Source organism: Tachyglossus aculeatus, chromosome 1 (genome assembly GCF_015852505.1).
Source record: "Tachyglossus aculeatus isolate mTacAcu1 chromosome 1, mTacAcu1.pri, whole genome shotgun sequence".
Lineage (NCBI taxonomy): Eukaryota > Metazoa > Chordata > Mammalia > Monotremata > Tachyglossidae > Tachyglossus > Tachyglossus aculeatus.
In genome coordinates, this window is record NC_052066.1 from 73,511,456 (window position 1) to 73,536,367 (window position 24,912).

The following is a 24,912-nucleotide window of genomic DNA, read 5'->3' on the forward strand; positions in this document are numbered from 1 at the left end:
CCCTAAACGACCACACAGCTGGTGTGGGCACTCCCTCGCTGTACTCTGGCCACCTTCCTGATGTCCAACATCTCCTCTCACCAGTCTGCGCCTCACTCTGCCGCCGAGACCATTTTTCTGAAAACGTTATTCTGCACACATCAATCAATCAATGGCACTTACCATGTGCAGAGCGCTCTACTCACTGTCCTAAGTGCTTGGAAGAGTACAATTCAACAGAGTTGGTAAACACGCTCCCAGCCCACAAGGCGCTTACAGTTCCCACTCCTCAAAAGCCTCCAATGGTTGCTCACCTTTCCTTGCAACACGCAAAAATGTCTAATTGCTGATTTTAAGGCACCCCAACTCTCTCCCTTTTACTCATCCACTCTTTCTCCCACTACACCCCAGCTCACACTCTTCATTCCTACCAAGCTAACCTATTTCCTAAGCCTCATTCTCAACTCTCCCACCGCCAACCAAGAGGTTGCCCTCCCTCCTCCATGGAGCTCTCTTCCCCTTCACTTGACAAACCACTGGTCTCCCCATCTTCAAAGTCTTCTGAAATCATAACTCTGCCAGAGGCCTTCCCCTTCTATTCTTATATCCCCCAATTGCTATTTCATATTCTTATTACTTTCTTCTACCTGTACTGATTCTACTGTACTCGCAAAAGTAGTTATAATGATAACTGGAGCTCTACGGTTCGGCACTACTAATAAGAGGAAGCATTTTTTTCCTGTTTGAGACGGACAAATGTTTCCCATAATAATGAAGTTTACGCACGCTGCTCTCCACGGATGCGATGTGCTAGCTGGATATCTTTTGGCATGACTGTGACGCATTTGACGTGGACAGCACACCAGTCGGTATCCTACAACAGGCCAACCAGGTGGGCTTTGCTTGCAGTAGACCAACAAGGAAATTAATTCAGCAGTCTAGCTACAACACGATCACGGCCTGGTCTTTATCCACTTTAAAAGATAAATGACTCAACTCATGGAAAGAAGTTGTGTTTTGTCAAGCTGATCACAGCAAATACTGAAGCTTAGATAAACTGTAACAAAATACCCTTAAATGCAGCTGTTTAGCTTATTTGTGATGAAAATGTATCTTACCTCACGGTACTTTAAGTTGCTGAAATGGAATTTTCAGTCACTTTAGAACAGGAAACACCTGCAAATTTATCTAGCACTTAATTTTAGGCCACAACTGAAAATGAGGAGGATCTGCCCTACCCCCTCTTCCCCTCCCCTCAGCACTCGTATATATTTATTACTCTATTTTATTTGTATATATTTACTATATTTATTTTAGTAATGACGTGTACATAGCTATAACACTATTCTGATGGTATTGACACCTGTCTACTTGTTTTGTTTCGTTGGCTGTCTCCCCCTTCTAGACTTGTGAGCCTGTTGTCGGGTAGGGACCCTCTCTATACGTGGCCGATTTGTACTTCCCAAGCACTTAGTACAGTGCTCTGCACACAGTAAGCGCTCAATAAATATGACTGAACGAATGAATGAAAGTATACTGTGAAGGAAAACTTAAATTTGTGAACAAACTAATTTAAGATCACTTACACTAATATACTGCTTAAAACCTGGTAATATTTCAGTAGACCCCTTTATAATGAACACCTTTAAAATAAACACCATGCTTAAATAAACCCAGTATATTTAATACACTTCGAAAAGATCATTTAGTAACTCTCACAAATTCCGCAAAAGCCGATCCCTTCGGTTTCGTTACTGAAATTGTATTTTCACTATCTACTTTTATCATCGACATTTACTGGTGATCTACTCAGCGCACTGCACTGTCCTAGGCTGAAAGGACAAAATAATGTATTTATTGAAGTGCGTACTATGCGCGGTGCACTGTAGTAAGCACTGGGAAAAGTACTATATAATAGAGTTGATGGGATCCCTGCCCACAAGGAGCTTACAGTCTGGACGGGAACTGAGATGATGCCTGTGTCCAAGGAGCTGACAATCCAATCGTATCACATTTTAAACTAGTACAAAGGCCGGTCTGGTGATTTGTGAAAGGGGAGCACATTCATCATTCTTCTAACTGCAAACTCAATTTCTCGTGGGAAAAAGATACCGTTAAAAGAACCCAGGCCTCGGAGACAGGGCCGGAAGATCCGTTAACCTCTGACATGACAAAAACAGGTAAGTTCTCTTCCTACCCATCCCTTTCCCTTCGAACTCATTTATTCACACTCCTGCATGTCTTTTGCAGCGGTACAAATGCATTTATTGTACCATTTTTATACCTGGAATCTGTCCCATCTGAAGTGAGTCAAGTAATGGTTCCCAAACGAATTCCCAAGCTGGTTCCTTAGAGTATCTGCTTGTAGAAGAGCCCACTTATCCCTACAACTGGAATGATGATTCCCTGAATTTATTCTACCCAATTTCCTGCCCGGAAACTCTCTTCCAGAATCTCTAAAGAAAGAAGGGAAGATATTATACTGATAAACTGCTACACAAGAGTAAATGTCGATCAATCAATCAATCGTATTTATTGAGCGCTTACTGTGTGCAGAGCACTGTACTGAGCGCTTGGGAAGTCCAAGTTGGCAACATATAGAGACGGTCCCTACCCAACAGTGGGCTCACAGTCTAGAAATGTCCAAAATATCTGTATTACGTATTTTTTTATTCTTGCTGATATGAAGCATTATTAAGGTTCTCACTAATGAGGGTAGGCCTAACTTTCAAGTGACGTAAAAATGAAATATTCAGAATTAAAATATCTGAGTTGATCTGAGAGATTTAGGGCCCTGTTACCGATAAAAAGCCTGGACTACAAAATAAAATTAGTTTCTCTTTTATTCCCGCAAATGCAACTCTTAATGCTAAGGATTTGTTGCCTAAAATCTTCTGAATTAGGAAAATGAATGAAGGTGCTCCCAGTAGCACTTAATTGTAAAAGGGGAGAAAATAGGATAGGGTCCGCTGTTGGGTAGGGACCGTCTCTATATGTTGCCAACTTGTACTTCCCAAGCGTTTAGTACAGTGCTCTGCACACAGTAAGCGCTCAATAAATACGACTGAATGAATGAATGTTGGCAACAATAAGCACGGGGAATTATCAACAGCAGTTTCTGATAACTTGAGAAACCACTTCAACACTTCCAGCACTAATTCCACTATGTGCACTGCTCTGCACATAGTAAGCGCTCAATAAATACGACTGATGATGATGATTCACTATGAAAGGGCAAAAACATCCTCCAACTTTCTTGCCAACATGGGTCGAGTTTTGAATCACCATGGCCTAGTGGGAAAAGCACGGGTCCAGAGGATCTGGGTTCTAATAATAATAATAATAATAATAATTTTGGCATTTGTTAAGCGCTTACTATGTGCAAAGCACTGTTCTAAGCGCTGGGGAGGATACAAGGTGATCAGGTTGGCCCAAGTGGGACGCACAATCTTAAACCCCATTTTACAGATGATTTAACTGAGGCACAGAGAAGTTAAGTGACTTGCCCAGAGTCACACAGCTGAGAAGCGGCAGAGCCGGGATTTGAACCCATGACCTCTGACTCTCAAACCCGTGCTCTTTCCACTGAGCGTGTGAATTTGAGCAAACTGCTCTATGCCTCAGTTTCTTCAGATGTAAAATGGGGATTAGAAATACTTGTTCTCCCTCCTCCTTAGACTATGAGCCCGATGAGGGACGAAGTCTGACCTGATCACTTTATATTTACGCTAGCTCTTAGTGAAGTGCTTGGCCCATATTAAGCGTTTAATAAATAACACAATTCCTAAGTCATTATTAAGTGTTTAATAACACAATTCCTAAGTCGTTATTTATTACGTTAATACATTTATGCAGGAACTCTAACATTTAAAATAGTGAGGAGGGAAGAGTTTAAAGCCATGGTGTTAGAAATTGTATTCAGTATTCAGGTTCATCATCTCCATGTAATTTTTTACAAAAACATTAAACCATAGGCCGGGTAGCTTAAAGACATTAACTACGTTGGCTTTCCGCCACAAAACGTTGCTAGAAAAACTTTTATAATATGTTCCTTCAGTAGAAAAGCTTTTCACCAAAGACCTTTTACATCATTTTCTAGATAGGGAAGTAAGGCTGTAGGAGAGGATCAGATTAAAGAAAACATGAAAGCAAACTGGACCTTACCCAATGATATGTTTTGATTGAAGATTCATAAAGTTTAGTATACCACACTCAGAATGAGGCGCTTCCTATGTAAAACAAAAAAATAAAGATTTTGAAAATATTTATAATTGGAAGCCCTGCCCCCAACTTGCCTCCTGAAAAACGAACTTCTGCTTTAAGTCGAAAAAGAAAAATCTAATCTAATAAGAGAAGCAGTGTGGCCGAAGTGGACAGAGCACAGCCCTGAAAGTCAGAGGACCTGGGTTTCAATCCCAGGCTCGCCACTTTGCTGTGCGACCTTGGGCAAGTCACGCAACTTCTCTGTGCCTCAGCCCCCCTCATCTGTCAAATGGGGATTAATCCTACACCCTCTTAGATAGTGAGCCCCACAAAGGGAAGATAATCAACCTGATTATCTTCTAACTACCCCAGTATCTGATACAGTGCTTCGCCCACAGTACTTGATACTATTATTATTATAAGCGTTCACCTACATCCTAATATCACGATAAAACTGCAGCATGTGCAAATTTCCTACATAATGGAGGTCTCCCACTGGAACATCAGATTTTCAGTATCTGATACAATGTTTCGCCCACAGTATTTAATACTATTATTATTATAAGCGCTCACCTACCTCCTAATATCACTTTATAAAACTGCAGCAATGTGCAAATTTCCTACATAATGGAGGTCTCCCACTGGAACATCAGATTTTCAGTATCTGATACAGTGTTTCGCCCACAGTACTTAATACTATTATTATTATAAGCGTTCACCTACCTCCTAATATCACTTTATAAAACTGCAGCATGTGCAAATTTCCTACATAACGGAGGTCTCCCATTGGAACATCAGGTTTTCAGTATCTGATACAGTGTTTCGCCCAGAGTACTTAATACTATCATTATTATAAGCGTTCACCTACATCCTAATATCACTTTATAAAACTGCAGCATGTGCAAATTTACTACATAATGGAGGTCACCCACTGGAACATCAGATTTTCAGTATCTGATACAGTGTTTCGCCCAGAGTACTTAATACTATTATTATTATAAGCGTTCACCTACCTCCTAATATCACTTTATAAAACTGCAGCATGTGCAAATTTCCTACATAATGGAGGTCTCCCATTGGAACATGAGATTTTCAGTATCTGATACAATGTTTCGCCCACAGTACTTGATACTATTATTATTATAAGCGTTCACCTACCTCCTAATATCACTTTATAAAACTGCAGCAATGTGCAAATTTCCTACATAATGGAGGTCTCCAACTGGAACATCAGATTTTCAGTATCTGATGCAGTGTTTCGCCCACAGTACTTAATACTATTATTATTATAAGCGTTCACCTACCTCCTAATATCACTTTATAAAACTGCAGCATGTGCAAATTTCCTACATAATGGAGGTCTCCCACTGGAACATCAGATTTTCAGTACCAGAGCAGTATCTGATACAGTGCTTCGCCACAGTGCTTAATACTATTATTATTATAAGCGTTCACCTACATCCTAATATCACTTTATAAAACTGCAGCATGTGCAAATTTCCTACATAATGGAGGTCTCCCGCTGGAACATCAGGTTTTCAGTACCATCATCTCATCATCATCATCAATCGTATTTATTGAGCGCTTACTATGTGCAGAGCACTGTACTAAGCGCTTGGGAAGTCCAAATTGGCAACATATAGAGACAGTCCCTGCCCAACAGTGGGCTCACAGTCTAAAAGGGGGAGACAGAGAACAAAACCAAACAAACTAACAAAATAAAATAAATAGAATAGATATGTACAAGATAAATAAATAAATAGAGTAATAAATATGTACAAGCATATATGCATATATACAGGTGCTGTGCGGAAGGGAAGGAGGTAAGATGGGGGGGATGGAGAGAGGGACGAGGGGGAGAGGAAGGAAGGGGCTGAGTCTGGGAAGGCCTCCTGGAGGAGGTGAGCTTTCAGCAGGGCCTTGAAGGGAGGAAGAGAGCTAGCTTGGAGGATGGGCAGAGGGAGGGCATTCCAGGCCAGGGGGATGACATGGGCCGGGGGAGCCTAACGCTTTTATATAATGCTTAACGTTACTTTTCCCGAAGTCTACTAAAAAAACAGAATGACGACACGTCAGTAGCAAGATCTCTATATGTAGTTGTGCTTCACAGTTGGAGGCAGCACGGATGGTGAAAATTCCCCAGAAATCACGTGCGGCTGAGAAGGCAGGTACGAGGCACCCATCCCACTGTCAGTTGCAGTTGTACTTGAATTGCTTTTTCGTCAGCGGTGGCTTGCGCTGAGCCATTCGCATTCTCTTGCCCACTCTCCAACAGCACGGATGAAATCTGTGGCCGTAGAACGGCGCATTCCTGTCCACCTTTTAAGAGGCAAAGCCCCCATCTCGCTTATTCATTGTCGTTGACTCGCATCCACTGTCGGCATCTTCCTGGGACGCAAGATCTATAGACTGGGAGACGACGGGCCTTCCCCACTCAGTTGAGCCTTCTTTTCCCCTACTCCCTCTCCCTTCTGTGTCGCTTACGCTTTCGGACCTGTACCCTTTCCACACCTGATGTTCACCTCATCCTCAGCGTTTATATTCATAGGCACAATTTATATTAATGTCTGTCTCCCCCTAGAGATTCTAAGCTCCTTGTGGGCAGGGAATGTGACTACCACCTCTCTCCCAAGTGCTTGGTACAGGTGAGCACTCAATAAATAAATACCATTCTATTGATGGATGGTGGGAGTCTCTGTCTCCCGTTGTGGGAAAAAAAAAAAAAAAACAAGCCATGACCTAGTCATTAGGACTTTGGGACACAAGATGTTAGCATTCCGCTGGTGGTAGTAGCTTACCCCAGCGCTTAGAACAGTGCTTTGAACATAGTAAACACTTAATAAATGCCATCATTATTATTATTAAAGCATTCTTTTTCGAGCATCCACTTGGTTTGGTGCACTTTGTGAGCCCCACGTGGGACAAGCTGATCACCTTGTAACCTCCCCAGCGCTTAGAACAGTGCTTTGCACATAGTAAGCGCTTAATAAATGCCATTATTATTATTATTATTATTATTATTATTAAGAATCCCAGAGTCTTTCCTTAGTACAGTGCTCTGCACATAGTAAGCGCTCAAAAAATACGATTGATGATAATTGCCAAAAACATCAGGTTTAGACAAGAGTGTTTCTGAAACCATATACAGTTAGTTCTCCTTTCTTTCATTAATTCAATCAATCGTATTTACTGAGCGTTTACTGTGTGCAAGGCACTGTACTAAGCGCTTGGGAAGTACGAGTCGGCAACAGATAGAGACGGTCCCTACCCCAACAACCGGCTCACAGTCTAGAAGGGGGAGACTCACAGGGAAGAATGTTTCCTCAACAGTTCTGCCTAAAATATGAATTGGAAAAACATATTTTAGAAGAACTTGTCACAGATTTCAAAGGGGGGGTGGAGAGACAGAGAGAGAGAGAGAGAGCACACATATGTGTGTAATAAGATGGCTTTGCTATGGCTAAAATGGGGCAAAAGACTGCAGAATACTGTACAGAAACCTACCGATATAAGTGTATGTGCTGGCTGTGAAATATTCGCACATATGTGTGTAATAAGATGGCTTTGCTATGGCTAAAATGGGGCAAAAGACTGCAGAATACTGTACAGAAACCTACTGATATAAGTGTATGTGCTGGCTGTGAAATATTCGCACATATGTGTGTAATAAGATGGCTTTGCTATGGCTAAAATGGGGCAAAAGACTACAGAGAATACTGTACAGAAACCTACTGATATAAGTGTATGTGCTTGCTGTGAAATATTCGCACATATGTGTGTAATAAGATGGCTTTGCTAAGGCTAAAATGGGGCAAAAGACTACAGAGAATACTGTACAGAAACCTACTGATATAAGTGTATGTGCTGGCTTTGAAATATTCGCACATATGTGTGTAACAAGATGGCTTTGCTATGGCTAAAATGGGGCAAAAGACTGCAGAATACTATACAGAAACCTACTGATATAAGCGTATGTGCTGGCTGTGAAATATTCGCACATATGTGTCTAATAAGATGGCTTTGCTATGGCTAAAACAGGGCAAAAGACTGCAGAATACTGTACAGAAACCTACTGATATAAGTGTATGTGCTGGCTGTGAAATATTCGCACATATGTGTGTAATAAGATGGCTTTGCTATGGCTAAAACGGGGCAAAAGACTGCAGAGAATACTGTACAGAAACCCACTGATATAAGCAGGCTGTGAAATATTCCTGGTTACACATCCACAGGACGAGCTGGGGTAGCAGGACGCCCTTCGTAACACTCCTCGACATTTTGGTACCCTTGTACAAAGGAGTCGGCAATATCGGAAGGCCAGCATAAATTTTACCAGTCAATTCCAGAGAAAAGAGAAGGAAAGAAGGGATACGATGAATAACCGGTGGGTAAGCCTCCTGAACACGCACGGACAAGAATGGTATACACTATGCCATTGCAAATTCATTTTTCATGTGCTTCATCTGATTATCTTGTATCTACCCCAGCACTTAGTATAGCGCTTGGCACACGGCGAGGACTTAACAAATACCAATACTATTATGCCTCAGCACAAACTCACACCCACTGCAGAACTTTAACAAATAAAAACATGAAAAGTGCATTAAAATAAGCAGGTAGATGTGTTTGGGCAAAAATGTAACTATTAAGATTGGGAGAAGAAAACACGATTGTGAACCGGGTAGAGCATAATTTATGTCAGTTGTAGAGGAGTAGCGTGGCCTACGGGATACAGCACGGGCTTGGGAGCCCGAAGGACCTGGGTTCTAATTCTGGCTCCACCGCTGGGCTGCTGTGACGCCTTGGGCACGGCGCTTAACTTCTCTGTGCCTCAGAGAAGTGAAAAATGGGGATTAGGACCGTGAGACCTATGTGGGACGTGGACTGTGTCTAACCCGATTACCTTGTATCTACCCCAGTGCTTAGAATAGTCCCTGGCATATAGCAAGTGATTAACAAATACTATTATATTTGTTAATACTATTATATTTGTTAATACTTATATTACCTTATATTTAAAAACTTATACTTAAACTTATATTTAACTTATAAGTTAAATATATTAACTTATATTTGTTAATATTTGAAGCAGCGTGGCTCAAGTGGAAAGAGCACGGGCTTTGGAGTCAGAGGTCATGGGTTCGAATCCCGCACCGCCACATGTCTGCTGTGTGACCTTGGGCAAGTCACTTAACTTCTCTGGGCCTCAGTGACCTCATCTGTAAAATGGTGACGAAGACCGTGAGCCCCCCGTGGGACAACCTGATCACCTTGTAACAGCCCCAGCGCTTAGAACAGTGCTTTGCACATAGTAAGCGCTTAATAAATGCTAGCCAGTGCTTAGAACAGTGCTTTGCACATAGTAAGTGCTTAACAAATGCCAATTATTATTATCATTATTATTATTATTATTATTATTATTATTATAGACCAGTATCACTATTGTACAAAAAGGTAGCTCTCTACATTTTTGGCTTTCCATTCAAAATGCAATGTTCAAAGGGCAATATTTAAAGCAAAATTATGTATTTGGTAAACAGATTATTCTATATAAATAACATAATCCTCCTTAATGGATTACTTTTAGGTAAAAAGGCAAGTTACTAAAGCAGAGAACAATCACTCATTCATTCACTCAATTGTTTTTATTGAGCACTTACTGTGTGCAGAGCACCGTACTAAGCGCTTCACCAAGGTGATCAGTTTGTCCCACGTGGGGCTCACAGTCTTAATCCCCATTTTACAGATGAGGGAACTAAGGCTCAGAGAAGTTAAGTGACTTGCCCAAGAGCGCACAGCAGACATTTGGTGGAGCAGGAATTCGAACCCATGACCTCTGACTCCAAAGCCCGTGCTTTGCACTTTCCACTGAGCCACGCTGCTTCTCCTTAATCTTCATTCACTCTCCCCAAAGGTTTTGGTATAAAGCCATTTGAGAAATGGTACTAACTCCCCAAATTAAGGCCCACATTGAATTTTCTTTTCTGACTGAAAACTCTCGAGGGGATTGCTGGATACTTTCTTTTGGAGAATTTCTTCGGCCAGAAGCCACAAGTAAGAGAAAGCGAGACAACGGCTCAGTTAATGGCCGCTTAATCTCCTTGGGGAGAGAGACATAATTATTTCCAACAAGTTTAAGGCAAGTAGCGCCGGTAACAGAAGAAGCGGGACTTTTAAAAAAGTGCAGAGGAGACAAGAATTTGGATCATCATCATCATCAATCGCATTTATTGAGCGCTTACTATGTGCAGAGCACTGTACTAAGCGCTTGGGAAGTACAAATTGGCAACATATAGAGACAGTCCCTACCCAACAGTGGGCTCACAGTCTAAAAGGGGGAGACAGAGAACAAAACCAAACATACTGACAAAATAAAATAAATAGGATAGATATGTACAAGTAAAATAAATAGAGTAATAAATATGTACAAACATATATACATATATACAGGTGCTATGGGGTAGGGAAGGAGGTAAGGTGGGGGGATGGAGAGGGGGACGAGGGGGAGAGGAAGGAAGGGGCTCAGTCTGGGAAGGCCTCCTGGAGGAGGTGAGCTCTCAGCAGGGCCTTGAAGGGAATCTAGAGATGAGTACTCAACAATGGGCTTTTCTTGCAACCAGGGCCCTGCCTCATTCAGTCATAATAATAATAATAATAATAATAATAATAATAATAATAATAATAATAAAATAATGTTGGCATTTGTGAAGCGCTTACTATGTGCAAAGCACTGTTCTAAGCTCTGGGGGGGACCACAAGGAGATGAGGTTGTCCCATGTGGGGCTCACAGTCCAAATCCCCATTTTACAGATGAGGGAACTCAAGCACAGAGAAGTGAAGTGACTTGCCCAAGGTCACACAGCAGACGTGGGGGGCAGGATTCGAACCCATGACCTCTGACTCCCAAGCCCGCGCTCTTTCCACTGAGCCACACTGCTTCTTATTGAGCGCTTACTGCGTGCAGAAGACTGTGCTAAGCGCTTGGAAAGCACAATTCATCCGGAAATAGAGCCAATCCCTGCTCAGGTCGACCGGGGGGCAAACTGGAATTCCTTCCCAGTAGCCCAACTGCCTCCCGTGGCTCCTCTGGCGGGATCCCCCTTTTCCGGCCTGATCTCGGCGTGGCTTTGTGGCACGAGCCCGGGCCTGGGAATCCAAAGGACTTGGGTTCTAATCCTGGCTCCACCACCTGTCTGCTGGGTGACTGTGGGTGAGCCACTTCACTTCTCTGGGCCTTGAAGACTGTGAGCCAGGGAATCTGTGGGAATCTGCGCTGCTTAGCGGAAAGAGCCCGGGCTTTGGAGTCAGAGGTCGTGGGTTCGAATCCCGGCTCCGCCACTTGTCAGCTGCGTGACTCTGGGCAAGTCACTTCACTTCTCTGGGCCTCAGTTCCCTCAACTGGAAAATGGGGATGAAGACTGTGAGCCCCACCTGGGACAACCTGATCACCTTGTCTCTCCCCCAGTGCTTACAACAGTGCTTAGCACATAGTAAGCGCTTAAATACCATCAGCAGCAGTGTGGCTTAGTGGAAAGAGCCCGGGCTTGGGAGTCAGAGGTCGTGGGTTCTAATCCCGGCTCCACCACTTGTCTGCTGTGTGCCTTTAGGCAAGTCACTTCACTTCTCTGGACCTCTTTTCCCTCATCTGTAAAATGGGGATTAAAACTGGGAGCCCCACATGGGACAACTTGATTACCTTGGATCTACCTCAGCGCTTAGCACAGCGCTTGGCATCTAGGAAGCGTATAACAAACACCGCCGTCACCACCATCCCCAGCGCTTAGAACAGTGCTTGGCACATAGGAAGCGCTTAACCAATACCAACATCACCATTACCTCCCCCAGCGCTTAGAACAGTGCTTGGCACACATCAAATACCATCTTTATGAATTATTGGGGGAATCTCCTTCAAGCTTTGGGGCTGGGCGAGGCCTGGTCCTTGAGCAGCCCCAAAAGTGGCCTGGTCAGTGGAAATCAATCAATAAATCATATTTATTGAGCGCTTACTGTGTGCAGAGCACTGTACTAAGCGCTTGGGAAGTACAAGTTGGCAACATATAGACGGTTCCTACCCAACAGTGGGCTCACAGTCTAGAAGGGGGGAAAGAGCCCGGGCTTGGGAGTCAGAGGTCGCGGGTTCAAATCCCAGCTCCGCCACATGTCTGCTGTGTGCCTTTAGGCAAGTCACTTCACTTCTCTGGGCCTCGGTTCCCTCATCTGTAAAATGGGGATGAAGACTGTGAGCCCCACATGGGACGCCCCGATTACCTTGTACCTACTCTAGCGCTTTGCTTGGCACATAGTGTTTAAGTAATGCCACCCTTAATTAATTAATTAATTCTCTGGGCCTCAGTTCCCTCATCTGTAAAATGGGGATGAAGACTGTGAGACCCACAAGGGACACCCCGATTACCTTGTACCTACTCTGGCGCTTTGCTTGGCACATAGTGTTTAAGTAATGCCACCCTTAATTAATTAATTATTTCTCTGGGCCTCAGTTCCCTCATCTGTAAAACGGGGGTGAAGACTGTGAGCCCCACGTGGCATAACCTCATTACCCAGGAAAAGCAGCGAGGCTTAGTGGAAAGAGCCCGGGCTCGGGAGTCAGAGGTCCTGGGTTCTAATCCCACATCCGCCACTTGTCAGCTGGGTGACTTTGGGCAAGTCGCTTAACCTCTCCGTGCCTCAGTTACCTCATCTGGAAAATGGGGATGAAGACTGTGAGCCCCACGGGGGACAACCTGATAATCTTATATTTGCCCCAGCTCTTAGAACAGTGTGTGGCACAAAGTAAACGCTTAACAAATATCATTATTATTATATCTACTCCAGAGGTTAGAACAGTACGTGGCACACAGTAAGCGCTTAACAAGTATCATCATTATTACTGTATCGACTCCAGAGGTTAGAACAGTGCTTTGCACATAGTATGCCCTTAACAAATAATAATAATAATAATATTGGTATTTAAGCACTTACTATGTGCTGTTCTAAGCACTGGCAAGGAGATCAGGTTGTCCCACGTGGGGCTCACAGTCTGAATCCCCATTTTCCAGATGAGGGAACTGAGGCCCAGAGAAGTGAAGTGACTTGCCCCAAGTCACACAGCGGACAAGTGGCGGAGCGGGATTTGAACCCACGACCTCTGGCTCCCAAGCCCGGGCTCTTTCCACTGAGCCACGCTGCTTCTCATGTTATCATTATTATCTATTCCGGAGGTTAGACCAGCGCTTCTCACACAGTAAGTGCTTAACAAATATCATTACGATTATGATTATTGTATCGACTCCAGAGGTTAGAACAGTGCGTGGCACATAGTAAGCGCTTAACAAATATCATTATGATTATGATTATTATTATTATTATTGTATCTACTCCAGAGGTTAGAACAGCGCTTCGCACATAGTAAGCGCTTAACAAATATCATTATCATCATTATTTTATTGTATCTACTCCAGAGGTTAGAACAGCACTTCACACATAGTAAGCGCTTAACAAATAGCATTATTATTATTGTATCGACTCCAGAGGTTAGAACAGCGCTTCGCACATAGTAAGTGCTTAACAAATAGCATTATTATTATTGTATCGACTCCAGAGGCTGGAACAGCACTTCGCACATAGTAAGCGCTTAACAAATAGCATTATTATCATTGTATCGGCTCCAGAGGTTAGAACAGCGCTTTGCACATAGTAAGCGCTTAACAACTATCATCATTATTATTATTGTATCGACTCCAGCGGCTACAACAGTGCGTGGCACATAGTAAGCGCTTAACAAATATCATTATGATTACGATAATTGTATGATTATTGGGAAGCAGTGTGGCTCAGTGGAAAGAGCCCGGGTTTGGGAGTCAGAGGTCGTGGGTTCTAATCCCGGCTCCGCCACATGTCTGCTGTGTGACCTTGGGCAAGTTGTTTAACTTCTCTGAGCCTCAGTTCCCTCATCTGTAAAATGGGGATTAAGACTGTGAGCCCAACGCGAGACAACCTGATCACCTTGTATCATTATGATTGTTGTATCGACTCCGGAGGTTAGAACAGCGCTTCGCACAGAGTAAGCGCTTAACAACTATCATCATTATGATTATTGTACCTACTCCAGAGGCTAGAACAGTGCGTGGCACACAGTAAGCGCTTAACAAATATCATTATGATTATTATATCGACTCCAGAGGTTAGAAGAGCGCTTTGCACATAGTAAGCGCTTAACAAATATCATTATGGTTATCGTATCGACTCCGGAGGTTAGAACAGCGCTTCGCACAGAGTAAGCGCTTAACTACCACCATCATTATTATTGCATCGACTCCAGAGGTTACAACAATGCGTGGCACATAGTAAGCGCTTAACAAATATCATTATGGTTATCGTATCGACTCCGGAGGTTAGAAGAGCGCTTCGCACAGAGTAAGCGCTTAACTACCACCATCATTATTACTGCATCGACTCCAGAGGTTACAACAGTGCGTGGCACATAGTAAGCGCTTAACAAATATCATTATAGTTATCGTATCAACTCCAGAGGTTAGAACAGCGCTTCGCACAGAGTAAGCGCTTAATAAATATCACTATGATTGCTGTGTGGGCTCCAGAGGTTAGAGCAGCGCTTCGCACAGAGTAAGCGCTTTACAGCTACCACCATTATTATTATTGTATCGACTCCAGGGGTTGCAACAGTGCGTGGCACATAGTAAGCGCTTAACAAATATCATTATGACTGTTGTATGGACTCCAGCGGTTAGAACAGCGCTTCGCACAGAGTAAGTGCTTAACTACCACCATAATTATTATTGTATCGACTCCAGAGGTTACAACAGTGCGTGGCACATAGTAAGCGCTTAACAAATATCATTATGGTTATCGTATCGACTCCGGAGGTTAGAACAGCGCTTCGCACAGAGTAAGCACTTAACAAATATCACTATGATTGTTGTGTGGACTCCAGAGGTTAGAACGGCGCTTCGCACAGAGTAAGCGCTTAACAACTATCATTATGATTACTGTACCTACTCCAGAGGTTAGAACAGTGCGTGGCACATAGTAAGCGCTTAACAAATATCATTATGATTATTGTATCGACTCCAGAGGTTAGAACAGTGCTTTGCACAGAGTAAGCGCTTAACAAATATCATTATGATTGTCGTATCGACTCCAGAGGTTAGAACGGTGCTTCGCACAGGGCAAACGCTTAACGACTAGACTGTGAGCCCGTTGTTGGGTAGGGACCGTCTCTATATGTTGCCAACTTGTACTTCCCAAGCGCTTAGTACAGTGCTCTGCACACAGTAGGCACTCAATAAATACGACTGAATGAATTACTGCATCGACTCCAGAGGTTACAACAGTGCGTGGCACATAGTAAGCGCTTAACAAATATCATTATGACTGTTGTATCGACTCCAGCGGTTAGAACAGCGCTTCGCACAGAGTAAGTGCTTAACAACTATCATCATTATAATTAGTCTCAACTCCAGAGGTTAGAACAGTGCGTGGCACATAATAAGCGCTTAACAAATATCGTTATGGTTACTGCATCGACTCCAGCGGTTAGAACAGCGCTTCGCACAGAGTAAGCGCTTAACAAGCACCGTGGCTCAGTGGAAAAGAGCCCGGGCTTTGGAGTCAGAGGTCATGGGTTCAAATCCAGGCTCCGCCAAATGTCAGCTGTGTGACTTTGGGTAAGTCACTTCACTTCTCTGGGCCTCAGTTCCCTATCTGTAAAATGGGGATGAAGACTGTGAGTCCCCCGTGGGACAACCTGATCACCTTGTAACCACCCCAGCTCTCAGAACAGTGCTTTGCACATAGTAAGCGCTTAACAAATGCCGTCATTATTATTAACTACCCTCATTATGATTGTCGTATCGACTCGAGGTTAGAACAGTGCGTGGCACATAGTAAGCGCTTAACAAATATCATTACGATTACCGTATCGACTCCAGAGGTTAGAACAGCTCTTCGCACGGAGTAAGCGCTTAACAAATATCAATATAATTGTTGGATCGACTTCAGCGGTTAGAACAGCGCTTCGCACAGAGTAAGCGCTTAACAAATATCATTATGATTGTGGTATCGACTCCAGCGGTTAGAACGGCGCTTCGCACAGAGCAAGCGCTTAACAGCTATCATAATCCAGAGGTTAGAACAGCGCGTGGCCCATAGTAAGCGCTTAACAACTATCATCGATTACTGTATCGACTCCAGAGGTTAGAACAGTGCGTGGCACATAGTAAGCGCTTAACAAACATCACTATGATTGTTGTGTGGACTCCAGCGGTTAGAACAGCGCTTCGCACAGAGTAAGGGCTTAACAACTACCATGATGATGATTATTGTATCGACTCCAGCGGTTAGAACAGTGCTTTGCAAATAGTAAGCGCTTAATAAATGCCATCATTATTATTAACTACCCTCATTATGATTATCGTATCGACTCCAGAGGTTAGGACAGTGTGTGGCACACAGTAAGCGCTTAACAAATATCATTATGATTACTGTATCGACTCCAGAGGTTAGAACAGCTTCGCAGAGACTAAGCGCTTAACAAATATCAGTATGATTGTTGTATCGACTCCAGCGGTTAGAATAGCGCTTCGCACAGAGCAAGCGCTTAACAACTATCATAATCCAGAGGTTAGAACAGTGTGTGGCCCATAGTAAGTGCTTAACAACTATCATCGATTATTGTATCTACTCCAGAGGTTAGAACAGTGTGTGGCACATAGTAAGCGCTTAACAAACATCACTATGATTGCTGTGTGGACTCCAGAGGTTCGAACAGCGCTTCGCACAGAGTAAGCGCTTAACAACTAACCCTCATTATGATTACAGTATCGACTCCAGAGGTTAGAACAGTGCTTCGCACAGAGTAAGCGCTTAGCAACTACCCTCATTAGGATTACTGTATCGACTCCAGAGGTTAGAACAGTGCGTGGCACATAGTAAGCGCTTAACAAATATCACTATGATTGTTGTGTGGACTCCAGTGGTTAGAACAGCGCTTCACACAGAGTAAGGGCTTAACAATTACCATGATGATGATTACTATATAGACTCCAGCAGTTAGAACAGCACTTTGCCCAGAGTAAGCGCTTAACAACTACCATCATGATGACTATTGTATCGACTCCAGAGGTTAGAACAGTGCGTGGCACGTAGTAAGCGCTTGGCAAATATCATTATGATTGTTGTTTTGACTCCAACGGTTAGAGCAGCGCTTCGCACAGAGTAAGCTTTTAACAACTACCCTCATTAGGATTACTGTATCGACTCCAGAGGTTAGAACAGTGCGTGGCACATAGTAAGTGGTTAACAAATATCACTATGACTGTTGTGTGGACTCCAGAGGTTAGAACAGCGCTTCGCACGGAGTAAGCACTTAACAACTACCATCAGGATGATTACTGTATCGACTCCAGAGGCTAGAACAGTGCGTGGAGAGTGGTTAGAGAAGCAGCGTGGCTCAGTGGAAAGAGCCCGGGCTTTGGAGTCAGAGGTCATGGGTTCAAATCCCGGCTGCGCCAATTGTCAGCTGTGTGACTTTGGGCAAGTCGCTTCACTTCTCTGTGCCTCAGTTATCTCATCTGTAAGATGGGGATTAAGACTGTGGGCCCCCTGTGGGACAACCTGACCGCCCTGTAGCTTCCCCAGCACTTAGAACGGCGCTTTGCACATAGTAAGCGCTTAATAAATGCTATCATTATTATTATTATTATTATTATTATTAAGTGCTTAACAAATAACAGTGCTTGGCACATAGTAAGCGGTTAACAAATATTATGATTGTTGTATCGACTCCAGAGGTTAGAACAGCGCTTCGAACAGAGTAAGCGCTTACCAAGCAGCGTGGCTCAGTGTAAAAGAGCCCGCGCTTTGGAGTCAGAGATCATGGGTTCAAATCCCGGCTCCGCCAAATGTCAGCTGTGTGACTTTGGGCAAGTCACTTAACTTCTCTGTGCCTCAGGTCCCTATCTGTAAAATGGGGATGAAGACTGTGAGTCCCCCGTGGGACAAGCTGATCACCTTGTAACCTCCCCAGCGCTTAGAACAGTCCTTTGCACATAGTAAGCGCTTAATAAATGCCATCATTATTATTAACTACCATCATGATGATTACTGTCTCGACTCCAGAGGTTAGAACAGTGCATAGCAATCAATCAATCAATCAATTGTATTTATTGAGCGCTTACTATGTGCAGAGCACTGTACTAAGCACTTGGGAAGTACAAATTGGCATCACATAGAGACAGTCCCTACCCAACAGTGGGCTCACAGTCTAAAAGGGGGAGACAGAGAACAGAACCAAACATACCAACAAAATAAAATAAGTAGGATAGAAATGTACAAGTAAAATAAATAAATAGAGTAATAAATATGTACAACCATATATACATATATACAGGTGCTGTGGGGAAGGGAAGGAGGTAAGACGGGGGGATGGAGAGGGGGACGAGGGGGAGAGGAAAGAAGGGGCTCAGTCTGGGAAGGCCTCCTGGAGGAGGTGAGCTCTCAGCAGGGCCTTGAAGGGAGGAAGAGAGCTAGCTTGGCGGATGGGCAGAGGGAGAGAGGGCATTCCAGGCCCGGGGGATGACGTGGGTCGGGGGTCGATGGCGGGACAGGCGAGAGCGAGGTACAGTGAGGAGATTAGTGGTGGAGGAGCGGAGGGTGCGGGCTGGGCAGTAGAAGGAGAGAAGGGAGGGGAGGTAGGAGGGGGCGAGGGGATGGATGGACAGCCTTGAAGCCCAGGGTGAGGAGTTTCTGCTTGATGCGCAGATTGATCGGTAGCCATTGGAGGTTTTTGAGGAGGGGAGTAATATGTCCAGAGCGTTTCTGGACAAAGATAATCCGGGCAGCAGCATGAAGTATGGACTGAAGTGGAGAGAGACACGAGGATGGGAGATCAGAGAGAAGGCTGGTGCAGTAGTCCAGACGGGATAGGATGAGAGCTTGAATGAGCAGGGTAGCGGTTGGGATGGAGAGGAAAGGGCGGAGCTTGGCAATGTTGCGGAGCTGAAACCGGCAGGTTGTGGTGACGGCTTGGATGTGAGGGGTGAACGAGAGAGCGGAGTCGAGGATGACACCAAGGTTGCGGGCTTGTGAGACGGGAAGGATGGTAGTGCCGTCAACAGAGATGGGAAAGTCAGGGAGAGGGCAAGGTTTGGGAGGGAAGACAAGGAGCTCAGTACATAGTAAGCACTTAACAAATATCATTATGATTGTTGTATCGACTCCAGCGGCTAGAATAGTGCTTCGCACAGAGCAAGCGCTTAACAACTATCATAATCCAGAGGTGAGAACAGTGAGTGGCCCATAGTAAGCACTTAACAACTATCATCGATTATTGTATCGACTCCAGAGGTTAGAACAGCGCTTCGCACAGAGTAAGCACTTAACACCTACCCTCTTTAGGATTATTGTATCGACTCCAGAGGTTAAAACAGTGCGTGGCACATAGTAAGCGCTTACCAACTACCCTGATAATGATTACTGTATCGACTCCAGCGGTTAGAACAGTGCTTCGCACAGAGTAAGCGCTTAACAACTACCTTCATTATGATTACTGTATCGACTCCAGAGGTTAGAACAGTGTGTGGCACATAGTAAGGGCTTAACAAATACCATTATGGTTATTGTGTCGACTCCAGAGGTTAGAACAGCGCTTCGCACAGAGTAAGCGCTTAACAACTACCCTCATTATGATTATTGTGTCAACTCCAGAGGTTAGAACAGCTCTTCGCACAGAGTAAGTGCTTAACAACTACCCTCATTATGATTATTGTTTCGACTCCTAAGGTTACAACAGTGCGTGGCACATGGTAAGTGCTTAACAAATATCACTATGATTGTTGTGTGGACTCCAGAGGTTAGAACAGTGCTTCGCATAGAGTAAGCGCTTAACAACTACCACCATCATTATTATTGTATCGACTCCAGAGGTTAGAACAGTGTGTGGCACATAGTAAGCGCTAAACAAATATCATTACGGCTACTGTACCGACTCCGGAGGTTAGAACAGCGCTTCGCACAGAGTAAGCGCTTAACAAATAAAACTATGATTGTTGTATCAACTCCAGAGGTTAGAACAGCGCTTTGCAAAGAGTAAGCGCTTAGCAACTACCATCATGATGATTATTGTCTCGACTCCAGAGGTTAGAACAGTGCGTAGCACACAGTAAGCGCTTAACAAATATTATGGTTATTGTATCGACTCCAGAGGTTAGAACAGCGCTTCGCACAGAGTAAGCGCTTAACAACTACCCTCATTATGATTACTGTGTCAACTCCAGAGGTTACAACAGTGCGTGGCACATAGTAAGCGCTTAACAAATATCACTATGGTTGTTGTGTGGACTTCAGAAGTTAGAGCATCACTTCATGCAGAGTAAGCGCTAACAACTACCCCCATTATGATTATTTTATCAACTCAAATCAATCAATCAATCAATCATATTTATTGAGCGCTTACCATGTGCAGAGCACCGTACTAAGCGCTTGGGAAGTACAAACTGGCAACACATAGAGACAGTCCCTACCCAACAGTGGGCTCACAGTCTAAAAGGGGGAGACAGAGAACTAAACCAAACATACCAACAAAATAAAATAAACAGGATAGAAATGTACAAGTAAAATAAATAAATAAATAGAGTAATAAATATATACAAACATATATACATATATACAGGTGCTGTGGGGAAGGGAAGGAGGTAAGATGGGGGGGTGGAGAGGGGGACGAGAGGGAGAGGAAGGAAGGGGCTCAGTGTGGGAAGGCCTCCTGGAGGAGGTGAGCTCTCAGCAGGGCCTTGAAGGGAGGAAGAGAGCTAGCTTGGTGGATGGGCAGAGGGAGAGAGGGCATTCCAGGCCCGGGGGAGGACGTGGGCCGGGGGTCGATGGCGGGACAGGCGAGAGCGAGGCCTAACGGTGAGGAGATTAGCGGCGGAGGAGCGGAGGGTGCGGGCTGGGCTGGAGAAGGAGAGAAGGGAGGGGAGGTAGGAGGGGGAGAGGGGATGGACAGCCTGGAAGCCCAGGGTGAGGAGTTTCTGCCTGATGCGCAGGTTGATTGGTAGCCACTGGAGATTTCTGAGGAGGGGAGTAACATGCCCAGAGCGTTTCTGGACAAAGATAATCCGGGCAGCAGACTCCAGTGGTTAGAACAGCGCTTCGCACAGAGTAAGCGCTTAGCTACCACCATCATTACTGTATCGACTGCAGAGGTTACAACAGTGTGTGGCACATAGTAAGCGCTTAACAAATATCATTATGGTTACTGTATCCACTCCGGAGGTTAGAACAGCGCACAGCGTAAATGCTTAACAACTACCATCATGATTATTGTCTCGACTACAGAGGTTAGAACAGTGCGTGGCACACAGTAAGCACTTAAATATCATTATGGTTATTGTATCGATTCCAGAGGTTAAAACAGTGCTTCGCACAGAGTCAGTGTTTAACAATCAATCAATCGCATTTATTGAGCGCTTACTGCATGCAGAGCACTGTACTAAGCGCTTGGGAAGTACAAGTTGGCAACATATAAAGACAGTCCCTACCCAACAGTGGGCTCACAGTCTAAAAGGTGGGCTCACTATGATTGCTGTGTGGACTCCAGAGGTTAGAACAGCGCTTCGCACAGAGTAAGCGCTTAACTACCATCATGATGATTATTGTCTCGACTCCAGAGGTTAGAACAGTGCATAGCACATAGTCAGCGCTTAACAAATATCATTTTGATTGTTGTATCAACTCCAGAGGTTAGAACAGCACTTTGCACAGAGTAAGCGCTTAACAACTACCATCATGATAATTACTGTAGCAACTCGAGGTTAGAACAGTGCGTGGCACATAGTAAGCGCTTAACAAATATCACTATGACTGTTGTGTGGACTTCAGAGGTTAGAGCCCCACTTCACACAGAGTTAGCGCTTAACAATTACCCTCATTATGATTATTGTATCAACTCCAGCGGTTAGAACAGCGCTTCGCACAGAGTAAGCGCTTAACTACCACCATCATTACTACTGTATCGACTCCAGAGGTTACAACAGTGCGTGGCACATAGTAAGCGCTTAACAAATATCATTATGGTTACTGCATCGACTCCGGAGGTTAGAACAGTGCTTCGCACAGAGTAAGTGCTTAACAAATACCACTATGATTGTGTGGACTCCAGAGGTTAGAACAGCGCTTTGCACAGAGTAAGCGCTTAACAACTACCATCATGATGATTACTGTCTCGACTCCAGAGCTTAGAACAGTGCGTAGCACGTAGTAAGCACTTAACAAATATCATTATGGTTATTGTATCGATTCCAGGGGTTAGAACAGCGCTTCGCACAGAGTAAGCGTTTAACAAATATCACTATGATTGTTGTGTGGACTCCAGAGGTTAGAACAGCGCTTCGCACAGAGTAAGCGCTTAACTACCATCATCATGATTATTGTCTCGACTCCAGAGGTTAGAACAGCGCGTAGCACATAGTAATCGCTTAACAAATATCATTTTGATTGTTGTATCGACTCCAGAGGTTAGAACAGCGCTTTGCACAGAGTAAGCGCTTAACAACTACTATCATGATAATTACTGTAGCGACTCGAGGTTAGAACAGTGCGTGGCACATAGTAAGCGCTTAACAAATATCACTATGACTGTTGTGCGGACTCCAGCGGTTAGAACAGCGCTTCGCACAGAGTAAGCACTTAACAACTACCATGATGGTGATTACTATATAGACTCCAGCAGTTAGAACAGCACTTCGCACACAGTAAGCGCTTAACAACTACCCTCATTATGATTATTGTTTCAACTCCAGAGATTACAACAGTGTGTGGCACATAGTAAGCACTTAACAAATATCACTGATTGTTGTGTGGACACCAGAGGTTACAGCAGCGCTCCGCACAGAGTAAACGCTTAACAACTACCACCATTATGATTATTGTATCGACTCCAGAGGTTACAACAGTGCGTGGCACATAGTAAGCGCTTAACAACTATCATTATGATTGTTGTATCGACTCCAGCGGTTAGAACAGCGCTTCGCACAGAGTAAGCGCTTAACTATCACCACCATTATTACTGTCTCAACTCCAGAGGTTACAACAGTGCGTGGCACATAGTAAGCACTGAACAAATATCATTATGATTGTTGTATCGATTCCAGAGGTTAGAACGGCGCTTCGCACAGAGTAAGCGCTTAACAACTACCATCATGATGATTACTGTCTCGACTCCAAAGGCTAGAACAGTGTGTAGCACATAGTAAGTGCTTACCAAATATCATTATGGTTACTGTATCGACTCCAGAGGTTAGAAAGGCAATTTGCACAGAGTAAGCGCTTAACAAATAGCACTGTGATTGTTGTATTGACTCCAGCGGTTAGAACAGCGCTTTGCACAGAGTGGGCACTTAACTACCACCATCATTATTACTGTATCGACTCCTGAGGTTACAACAGAGCGTGGCACATAGTAAGCGCTTAACAAATATCATTACGGTTATCGGCTCGACTCCAGTGGTTAGAACAGTGTGTGGCACAGAGTAAGCGCTTAACAAATATCATTACGGTTATCGTATCGACTCCAGCGGTTAGAACAGTGCTTGGCACATAGTAAGCGCTTAACAAATATCGTTACGGTTACTGTATCGACTCTGGAGGTTAGAACGGCGCTTTGCACAGAATAAGCGCTTAATAAATAGCATTATGACTTGTATCGACTCCAGAAGTTAGAACAGCGCTTTGCACAGAGTAAGCCCCTAAACCACTACCACCATTATGATTATTGTATCGACCCCGGAGGCTACAACACTGCGTGGCACATAGTAAGCGCTTAACAAATATCACTATGGTTATCTCATCGACTCCGGCGGCTAGAACAGTGCATGGCACATAGTAAGCGCTTAACAAATATCATTATGGTTATTGTATCGACTCCAGCGGTTAGAACAGTGGGTGGCACATAGTAAGCGCTTAACTATCATCATTATGATTGCTGTATCGACTCCAGCAGTTGGAACAGCGCTTCGCACAGAGTAAGTGCCTAACAACCACCATGATGATGATGATGATGATGTATGTTAAGAGAAGTAGCGTGGCTCGGTGGAAAGAGCCCGGGCTGTGGAGTCCGAGGTCATGGGTTTGAATCCGGCTCCGCCACTTGTCAGCAGGGTGACTTTGGGCAAGTCACTTCACTTCTCTGTATATATATGTTTGTACATATTTATTACTCTATTTATTTATTTTACTTGTACTTATCTGTTGTATTTATTTTGTTAATATGTTTTGTTTTGTTCTCTGTCTCCCCCTTCTAGACTGTAAGCCCACTGTTGGGTAGGAACCGTCTCTATATGTTGCCAACTTGTACTTCCCAAGCGCTTAGTACAGTGCTCTGTACACAGTAAGCGCTCAATAAATACGATTGATTAATTAAGTGGCTCCTTATGGGCAGGGAACATGCCAACGAACTCTGAATGATTGAATGAATGAATCCCCCCCTCGCCTTACCTCCTTCCCCTCCCCACAGCACCTGTATATATGTATATATGTTTATATGTATCTATTACTCTATTTATTTATTTTATTTGTACATATTTATTCTATTTATTTTAGTTTGTTAATAGGTTTTGTTTTGTTGTCTGTTTCCCCCTTCTAGACTGTGAGCCCGCTGTTGGGTAGGGACTGTCTCTAGATGTTGCCAACTTGGACTTCCCAAGCGCTTAGTACAGTGCC

At 44.0% G+C, this 24,912-nt stretch overlaps 1 protein-coding gene across 3 annotated transcripts in view; it reads right to left on the reverse strand.

Annotated features, from left to right (window-relative positions):
• Positions 1-24,912, reverse strand: part of WDR33 (WD repeat domain 33) — a 199,077-nt gene that overhangs the window by 170,426 nt on the left and 3,739 nt on the right. For all 3 annotated transcript variants that reach the window (XM_038748663.1, XM_038748654.1, XM_038748588.1), the window contains exon 2: positions 4,144-4,208. The gene's annotated coding sequence lies outside the window, so the exon portion shown is untranslated. The remainder of the gene's footprint in view (positions 1-4,143; positions 4,209-24,912) is intronic.